Source organism: Typha angustifolia, chromosome 9 (genome assembly GCF_048772165.1).
Source record: "Typha angustifolia cultivar Huaian chromosome 9, ASM4877216v1, whole genome shotgun sequence".
NCBI lineage: Eukaryota > Viridiplantae > Streptophyta > Magnoliopsida > Poales > Typhaceae > Typha > Typha angustifolia.
In genome coordinates this window covers 5,705,754-5,716,277 of record NC_133247.1, presented here as the reverse complement: position 1 = coordinate 5,716,277, position 10,524 = coordinate 5,705,754, and positions in this window count along the sequence as shown.

Genomic DNA, 10,524 nt, shown 5'->3' with positions numbered 1-10,524 from the left:
TCGATAATTAATGAGGTCAATGTGTCACAAAAAATAAATGAAAGGTATATGCATAAATAAACAAAATTCGAGAAAGTCTAGGACCTATTTTTTTTTAAAAAAAATATAGAAACTCACTTATTTATCTAATAAATTCAGCCATGTTCGTTTTAGGAATAACATTTTTCTTATTCCAGAATATAACTTCTCATTCCAACGATATTGCTCTAAAATACAAATACTATTCATTAAAATTATATTTTATATTTAAAATCTATAACATCAATCTATTTTATATCAAATCAAAAAATATTTATTATAATTTTATAAAAATTATAATATATTTTTCTTATATTTTTTTTTCACTTTATATTACATAAAAAATGATTATTACACTCTTGTTTTAGAATAAAGGTAAACATAAAAATAGTTATTTTTAAAATAAAAATATTATTTTTAGAATAACATAGATAAATACGTATTCTAAAATTGGCCTAGTAAATGAGGTTTAGAGGATATATTTTTTTTAATCTAAATTTTATAGCATCCATTGTAAAGCATACACGATTATATTGGGTGTTGGTTTTGACTTTTGGACGTAGGAGCTGGATGAATACACGAGGTGATAAAGGCGTATTTACGTACGTGGCAGTATTCGGGCGGCATTGGACGGCATCAAGGAATATTCGATGAAGGTGCCGCTTAGACATATGGAAATTTCCAGATTTGGTCGCTTAGTGGTAGCCTTCAACAAATAACTTGTGGGATTAAAGATTAAACAATGGGATTAGTATTAGCCTATTAGGGGGCTGGGTTATTAAAATTAAACGGAATAACTAATTAAGTAATTAAGTAATCTCTAGGGGTGAGGTCGTGTGGTCCTCGTGTCTCCCGGAGTCCCAGTCCTCGGTTTTTTTTAATTAATTTTAGTGGAAAGTAGTTAGTAGGGAATGGGGACACCAATTAGGGCTGTCAAAGTAATCAAGTCGGCCCGATCTCGATATAGCTCAATTAAGCTCACCTCGAAAATAAGCTGAGCTAAGCTTGATCTTCAAAATATGATGAGAAATAATTTTGAGCTAAACTTAATCATGAGTCGGCTTGATCAAGTAGTCTCCATAAGAATTGAAATAAATATTATATATATATAACTAATATTTTCTATACTAAACTAAACTTCTATTATTTTCTAATATTTTCGTAAGTGGATTGTTATGTACCGTTTCTTTTAGGAGGAGATCATCCTGAGCACTTTTGAGCATTTGCTCTCTTATCCCGTCACTTTTGGTCTTTCACAACTTAGATCTGAGAGTGAAGGCTTCTAGCATTCTCTTTTGCCCATTTTTTCATTTAGTTAGTTAGGAGGTGGAGATTCGTAGAGAGAGTCTGAAACACCCACTTCCAAAAATTCACGTGTTCTTCACGTGGAGCATGTCCACGTGATTCCCACGTGATCGGTCAGTGAAATAATCTCACCAAGTATCTGAATAAGTCAAGAAATACCATAATAATCCAACAAATAATCCTGAATTATAATATCACAGGCCTTAACAAGCCTCTAGGAATACAAGTCCATCACAAATTTGCTAAAACATAATACCCTCGCAAAGGCTAAGTCCAACTGAAATGATAGAATAAACAATGCTAAAAATAAGGAATGAATCTGCTACTCCTCGATGTTCGCATCCTCTATAATCATCTCTGAAATATTTTCACCAAAAATGGCGATGAGCACGGGGCCCAGCAAGTAAAATCTAATAATAATCTAAGAATATTACATGATAAGTAAAAATGCAACTCATAACATGTCAGGAAAAAATGTACATTATGACTTTTAATAGCTTTCATCATTATAGCTTATTTTACATAGAAATCCACACAGGAGTCAAGTCACAATAACATATCTCACATAGCATCATAAAAATCGAGGAGGACTAGTCAACTAGCGGTATTATCGCCCATACATGCCTGGCGACACTGCATATGACCGGTTGTCTGTGGCCATCAGACTAAGAACCCCAGTCGTAGGCCCATCAACACCGTTCTAGTAATTATCGCACATAGCGAAATCATCACATCTGCTGGTAAGAGCATACAGCTCAATACACGCTCTGACCCTGCGTCCTCGGGTATCGCTAGAACTACAATCCCTTCCTCTCAATCATCTTTTTTAATATCATACTAGTCAAGTCTCCAACTATGGCGGTGTAATCACCTGAATGCTCCACCTGCTACCGACGTCAGGTGTAGGCCGCTAATATGATACTATATAATATACACTCTACCCCTAACCCTAGGTTGAGTAGGTAAAAGGGCACTGCCTAACTGGGACTTGACTAATAGTGATACGTGCACGTGGTGCCATGACTTCTAATATTTATTTAACATAATCATCACAATAACAAATATTATAAACAATCATAGAGTCTATCATACATGTGCATTAAGTGATAAATAATACAAGTAAGAACTGACATGTAATTAAATGCAAATATGTGATGTCATATAAGTTTCATAAGAAAACGGCATTTAACTATCACAGGTAAGATATGACATAAGCATGCATTTTTAAAGACTATTATAAAATTCTACTCATCTGGGGTATTTCTGGAATCCGTCTTACTCTCCTAATCAGTCGGCTCTTCTTGAATTTCAAGATCCTTCCCGCACAATGCTGAATCTAATAATTTATAAATAAAATAGACATAAAATTAATGGACTTATAAACTAACCATCTTGTTGTGTATATATTTAAGTTTGATTCTCTATGTCCGAGATATTATTTGTCCTAATTAAAATAATAATGGTCATTAGAGCCGTTCACATTGTAAATGTGAAGATAATTGAGAAGACTAATAAATTCAAATACTATTTTGATTTTGTATAGTCCCTAATTTTATTAATAACATGGTTGAGAAAAATTATAATAATTACAATTTAGGTAGCTAACAGAATTTAAGAAAAATAACAGACTCAAAATTAATTAGACTAGGGTTAAAAATGTTAAAGATTGGGCTGAGTTCAAGGCCCAGCAAATTAAGTGAGAGTGAGAGAGAGAGAGAGAGTGGGCTGCAGACCTACCTGTAGCCCAATGGACCAGAGGTAATGGACTGGGCTCAAGAGCCCAGTCTAGCAAGGTGAGATGGTGGACTGGGCTCCAGAGCCCAGTCTGACAACAAGTAAGGAGGTGGGCTGCGGGGCCTCCCGCAGCCCACCAGAAACCAAGGGGTGGACTAGGCTCTAGAGCCGAGTCCACCGAGACCTTAAAAAAATGAAAGGGGACTGTGGACTTGGGCTGCAACGCAGCCCACGCCACAGCCCACAGAGAGAGCGGTGGGGGCCCAACCTCCACCCTCTCCTCATCTCCTTGACAAAGAAGGAGAAACAGAGGAGAGGGGTGTTGCTGGCGGTGATCATCATCACCGACAGCCCCCCCCCCCCCCCCGGCTCCAACAACTTCTCCCCAAGTTGACTAGTTCGACTTGGGCGCAGGAGTGGATAGAACCTCCGGCTAGTGCGGCCGGAGGGTAAGAGTTGGGGAACTCCTTGGCCGGCGGCCATGGAGTTTTCAACTCAGAGCTAGGTGGGCTCGAAGCCCTATTCTCGGGTACCCACCTCTTTCAAGTGAAGAGGTGGGTCGACCGAGGTTGACGAGTGAGGCCACCACCGTCGGTGGTGGCCGCTGGTGCCAAAGAAACCCGGCAGTGGGAGGCAACATGGCATCGCCTCCCTCGCGCCCCGTGGGTACCCAATTTGGGTACCTACAGTAAGGGGGAAAAATAGGGAAACTTCCCAAACCGGTGGGTGGTCGACCCGAGGTCGCCGGTCGGCGTATTTCTCCGGTGAAAGAAGACGAAAATAAAATCCTAATTACGCATGCTTAACTAGACTATTTTCAAATTGAAATAAAGAGGGGATGAAGGCTAACCTGACGATCAAGGTGAGGGGTTTTGGTTGGCTGCCGGTGCTCCGGTGACTCGTTGCCCATGACGAAAACTTCGGCAGCTCGGGAGAGAAAAGAGAGTAGGGAAAAGCGAAGAAGAGAAGATTCCGAAAAAAAAAGAACTCGAGGGGGGAATTGGGTGGAGATTAAATAGAGAGGAGGTGGAGAGGGCAACGGAGTGGAGTTAACTCCACTCCGGCGCCCTTCTCTCCCATTTCTCGCAACTAATTGCGGGAAGTGGGGAAGAGGGAAGGAGGAGTCAGCGCACGCGCCAAGCGCGTGCGCTAAATTTTTTTATTTTTTATTTTTTATGGGTGTTACAACTACTCCTACCAAAATAAAAATTTCGTCCTCAAAATTACGTACCGGAGTTATCTAGTAAGTGAGGATAAGTGGACTGGATCTCCTCCTCAAGCTCCCAAGTAGCTTCCTCTACTCCATGATTCCGCCAAAGAACTTTGACCAGTGGTACGTTCCTTCTCCGAAGCACCTTTACGCATCTATCAACGATCCGAATAGGTTGCTCCTCATAAGACAGATCCTTCTTCAGCTGAATATGTTCCTCTTTCAACACATGGGAGGGATCGTGTAAATATTTTCTCAATACTGATACATGGAAAACATTATGAATTTGTGACAACTCTGAAGGCAGATCCACACGGTATGCAACTGACCCTATCCGCTCCAGTATCTCATAAGGTCCAATGTATCGAGGGCTCAACTTGCCCTTCCTCCCAAATCGGACAACTCCTTTCCAAGGTGAGACTTTGAGGAAAACTCTATCTCCAACCTGAAATTCTAGATATCGACATCGACGATCAGCATAGCTCTTTTGTCGACTCTGGGCTGCCCGCAAGTGTTCACGTACCTTTCGGACCTTGTCAATGGTTTCCTGGATTAACTCTGAGTTCTCTATCTTCTGCTCCCCCACTTCATCCCAGCTGATAGGTGTCCGGCATCTCCGACCATATAAAGCCTCATAAGGGGGCATCCCGATGCTGGAGTGATAACTATTATTATAGGCAAATTCAATCAAAGGAAGATGCCTATCCCAGCTAAGTCCAAAATCAGCAACTGAAGCACGTAACATGTCCTCCAATGTTTGGATCGTTCGCTCTGACTGGCCGTCGATTTGAGGATGATAAGCTGTGCTGAACTGCAATTTGGTACCCAGAGATTTAGCAAATTGTTGCCACAATCTAGATGTAAATCTAGGGTCCCGATCAGAGGTGATGGACACGGGAGCCCCGTGGCGAGCAAAGATCTCATCTCGAAATAAGGTAGCCCGCTGCTCCATGGAATCTGTGGTGTTAACTGGAAGAAAATGAGCAGTCTTGGTCAACCGATCAACAATTACCCATATGGAATCTTTCTTCTTTACAGTCTTCGGCAGTCCAACCACAAAATCCATAGTAATATGCTCCCATTTCCACTCAGGAATGAGTAGAGGTCTAAGAGTCCCTACAGGTCTTTAGTGCTCAATCTTTACCTGCTGATATGTCAGGCATCGGGATACAAACTCCGCTATGTTCCTCTTCAGTCCTGGCCACCAGAAAGACCTGCGAACATCATGATACATCTTCATCTCCCTAGGGTGGACATTGTAAGAAGTCTAATGAGCTTCCTCCAAAATTTCCTTTCGAAGTTCACACACATCTGGCACACAAAATCTATCTCCAAACCTCAAGGCTCCTGTATCATCAATACGAAAGCCTCCTTTGCCTGACTCCTGGACTTGCTGAATTATCTACAGAAAGTGAGGATCCTCCGCCTATGCAGTTCGGATCCTCTCAGCTAGAGTCGGTCTCACCACCAAATGAGCAAAAAGTCCTGAGCTCGCTTTGCTGGAAATAATAGGAATATCAATCCTCTGCAGATCATTTAAGATGCCCTCCTGCTGAGTTATCAAACAAGCCAAGTTGCCTGTAGACTTCCGGCTCAGGGCATCAGCTACCACATTTGCCTTTCCTGGATGATAGCTAATAGTGCAGTCATAATCATTTACCAATTCAAGCCATCTGCGCTGCCTCAAGTTCAGCTCCTTTTGGGTGAAAAGGTACTTCAAGCTTTTGTGATCAGTGAAAATCTCACATTTCTCCCCATAAAGATAGTGCCTCCAAATTTTCAATGCAAAGACCACTGCTGCCAACTCTAGGTCATGGGTGGGATAATTACGCTCATAATCCTTGAGTTGCCGTGAAGCATAAGCGACAACTCTGCCTTCCTGCATCAAAACACAGCCCAGGCCCATGTGTGACGCATCACAGTAGACCTGATATCCTACTCCACTACAAGGCACTATGAGAATAGGTGCAGAAGTAAGTCTCCTCTTTAGCTCCTGGAAGCTTTCTTCACAATCACCCGACCACACAAAACGCTGGTCCTTCCGAGTTAGCCTGGTAAGAGGACTCGAGATTTTTGAAAATCCCTCCACAAAGCGTCGATAATATCCAGCTAACCCAAGAAAACTGCGCACCTCTGCCACAGAGCTTGGCTGCTTCCAACCCAAGACTGCTGTGATCTTGGATTGGTCAACTCGGATGCCTTCTCCTGACACCACATGCCCTAGGAACACCACCTCGTTCAACCAGAATTCACATTTTGAAAACTTGGCAAACAATCTTTCTTTCCTCAAAGTCTCTAGTACCACCCGAAGATGCTCCTCATGCTCCTGCTCTGAGGCTGAATATATCAAAATATCATCAATGAAGACCACAACAAACCGATCTAAGAATGGACGAAAGACTCGGTTCATTAGGTCCATGAAGACAACTTGAGCATTAGTTAGCCCAAAAGGCATAACCAAGAACTCATACAAACCATAGCGAGTGCGAAAAGCGGTTTTGGGGACATCTGCTTCTCTCTAATCCTCAGCTGATGATATCCAGACCTCAGATCAATCTTTGAAAAGACCCGAGCTCCACGCAACTGATCAAAAAGGTCCTCAATACGAGGTAGGGGATATTTGTTCTTCACAGTCAGCTGATTCAGTTGCCGATAATCAATGCAGAGATGAAGGGTGCCGTCTTTCTTCTTAACAAAGAGAACTGGAGCTCCCCAAGGTGATGTACTAGGCCTGATAAATCCCCGATCCAGCAAATCATCAATTTGTCCTCTAAGCTCCTCCATTTCATTTGGAGCCATGCGATAAGGAGCCTTGGAGACTGGTCCTGCTCCTGGAATCAGATCAATGGTAAACTCAACTCCCCTGTCTGGTGGAAGCCCTCGAATGTCCTCAGGAAAAACATCCGGAAACTCCCGAACCACCAGTAAGTTAGTTAAGGCTTGAGCCCCACTAGACTCATTAGACATGATTACAACTAACTGCGGGTGGTCCACCTGTCGATTCTTAAATAATCGACACTCCATGCCATCATTAAGCTGTAGAATAACTTCCTTGCTGTAGCAGTTAATGTTGGCATGATAAGCGGCTAACCAATCCATACCCAAAATCAAGTCAAAATCATGCATCTCAAGGGGTAAAAGGTCTGCCCTAAATTCTCATTCGTCAAAAGTCAAAATGCAAGGACTATAAATTTGACGAATTTCCAAAGAATCACCCATCGGGGTAGCTATGAACAGAGGTTCATCAAGAGGCTCTGGGGTCATATCAGCATATCTCAGAAATGAGATAGAAATGAAAGAATGTGTAGCCCCAGGATCGAATAAAATCTTAGCAGTATGAGAAAATAATGTCATAGTGCCTGTCATTATATAAATAGTTATAAACAAAACTTCTTCTATTAAGTTTGTAATAATTATGACATCATTTCCTATCATTAGAAGGATTAAGGAACAATTGAACTTCTATTTAAACAGAAATTCTAAATTCTAAAAAAATAATAATAAAAAAAAATAAAAAAATATATATATTAATTGTTACCTGTCGCCACATCATTAGATGCCTCCGCATCTTGCTCCGTCATGGCAAATACTCGTCCAGTACGTCCGCCTCTACCCCTGTTAGAGGTCCTGGATCGCGCCCCGCCACGTCCTCTACTCGCAGCAGTATTAGCTCCTGAGGCTCCAGAAATAGCTGGCGTAGTGGTAGTGACCGACCCACCAGCTAACAGAGGACAACGGGGTCAAATATGTCCAGCCTGTCCACAATGATGACAGGTCACCTCCTGAGTACCAGGACAATCCCGAGATAGATGTCCTTTTCGACCACACGAATAGCAAGTTCTTTCCTCCAAGGTAGGCCGTCGAGTAGATCCTCCGCTACTAGTGCTGCCTGAAACCGCTGCTGGCCTCCCGGTGCTGACAGAAGGTGATGCCTTACTAGGTCCGCCCGAACTCTGTGAGCCGGATCTGCTCGGAGCTGAACTGGCACCACGAGCATAGGGGTGAAACCTCGATCGATAAGATCCAAAGGGTCCACTCCAACTCGAACCACCTCCTCGCGGATGCCCATCCAAGCGACCTGGACGTCTGGCCACTCGCTCCTGCCGCTGAGAATACTCCTCTAGTAGATCTCTCTCGGCTATCCCTGCGTTCTCCACTAGCTCCGTATAAGTCAGGTTCCTTGCCATGTTCACCTGTTTACGGACCTCAATCTGTAGCCCCATCTGGAATTGCTCAGCTCTGGCAGCATCATCTGGTACAACTCTAGCGCAAAAGCGGGACAAGGTATTAAACCTTTCCTCGTACTGAGCTACAGTCATATTCCCCTGTTTTAACTGGGTAAACTCCCGTGTCAGCTCAACTCGGAGGGATGCTGGAAAGTATTTCTAGTCGAAGGCATCAGTGAACGCCTTCCATGTGATGTACTCTCCCATAGGTCGATCTGGCATCAAGCGCTCAGTGGCCTTCCACCACTCTTCCGCTTCTCCACGAAGAAGAAAAGTGGCGAAGGTCACCTGCTGATCCTCTGGACATCTGAAAGCAGTCAGGATCTTCTTCACGTCCATAAGCCACCGGTTCGCCTCCATGGGATCAGTCGTGCCACTAAACACCGGAGGATTTAGTTGCATAAACCGGTTTAGTGGCCACGAAGACCCCTCTCCAGCTTGATCGGCTATAGTGAGATGCTCAGACGATCCACTCAGCGGGTTTGTCCTGGCTGTTGTCGTGCGTTCGCAAATTAGTTCCTCAATGAACCTCTCCTGCTGTCTGACCAAACGCCCGAGGGCCTCTACACTGCTGGCTGAAGCATCAACGGTCGGCTCATCAACTGGAGCAGAAGTTCCCTCAGAAACAGTCGCACGGATCAATCTAGTGCGTTTAGGCGGCATCCCTGATAAGTTCAAGATAATTTATTTAAAATTTTCAAAATTACACCTACATGTCACTAACATTCTTATGTCCACACTATCATGGTCTTTAAACTCCCTAAATCAATATGTGAACTGTACCCTAGAGAACTTGCCGGATTATGGTAAACCTATGCTCTAATACCAAGCTGAAACACCCACTTCCAAAAATTCACGTGTTCTTCACGTGGAGCATGTCCACGTGATTCCCACGTGATCGGTCAGTGAAATAATCTTACCAAGTATCTGAATAAGCCAAGAAATACCATAATAATCCAACAAATAATCCTGAATTATAATATCACAGGCCTCAACAAGCCTCTAGGAATACAAGTCCATCACAAATTTGCTAAAACATAATACCCTCGCAGGGGCTAAGTCCAACTGAAATGATAGAATAAACAATGCTAAAAATAAGGAATGAATCTGCTACTCCTCGATGTTCGCATCCTATATAATCATCTTTGAAATATTTCCACCAAAAATGGCGGTGAGCACGGGGCCCAGCAAGTAAAATCTAATAATAATCTAAGAATATTACATGATAAGTAAAAATGCAACTCATAACATGTCAGGAAAAAATGTACATTATGACTTTTAATAGCTTTCATCATTATAGCTTATTTTACATAGAAATCCACACAGGAGTCAAGTCACAATAACATATCTTACATAGCATCATAAAAATCGAGGAGGACTAGTCAACTAGCGGTATTATCGCCCATACATGCCTGGCGACGCTGCATATGACCGGTTGTCTGTGGCCATCAGACTAAGGACCCCAGTCGTAGGCCCATCAACACCGTTCTAGTAATTATCGCACAGAGCGAAATCATCACATACGGCTGGTAAGAGCATACAGCTCAATAGACGCCTGACCCTGCGTCCTCGGGTACCGCTAGAACTACAATCCCTTCTTCTCAATCATCTTTTTTAATATCATACTAGTCAAGTCTCCAACTATGGCAGTGTAATCACCTGAATGCTCCACCTACTACCGACCTCAAGTGTAGGCCGCTAATATGATACTATATAATATACACTCTACCCCTAACCCCAGGTTGAGTAGGTAAAAGGGCACTGCCTAACTGGGACTTGACTAATAGTGATACGTGCACGTGGTGCCATGACTTCTAATATTTATTTAACATAATCATCACAATAACAGATATTATAAACAATCATAGAGTCTATCATACATGTGCATTAAGTGATAAATAATACAAGTAAGAACTCACATGTAATTAAATGCAAATATGTGATGTCATATAAGTTTCATAAGAAAACGACATTTAACTATCACAGGTAAGATATGACATAAGCATGCATTTTTAAAGACTATTATAAAAT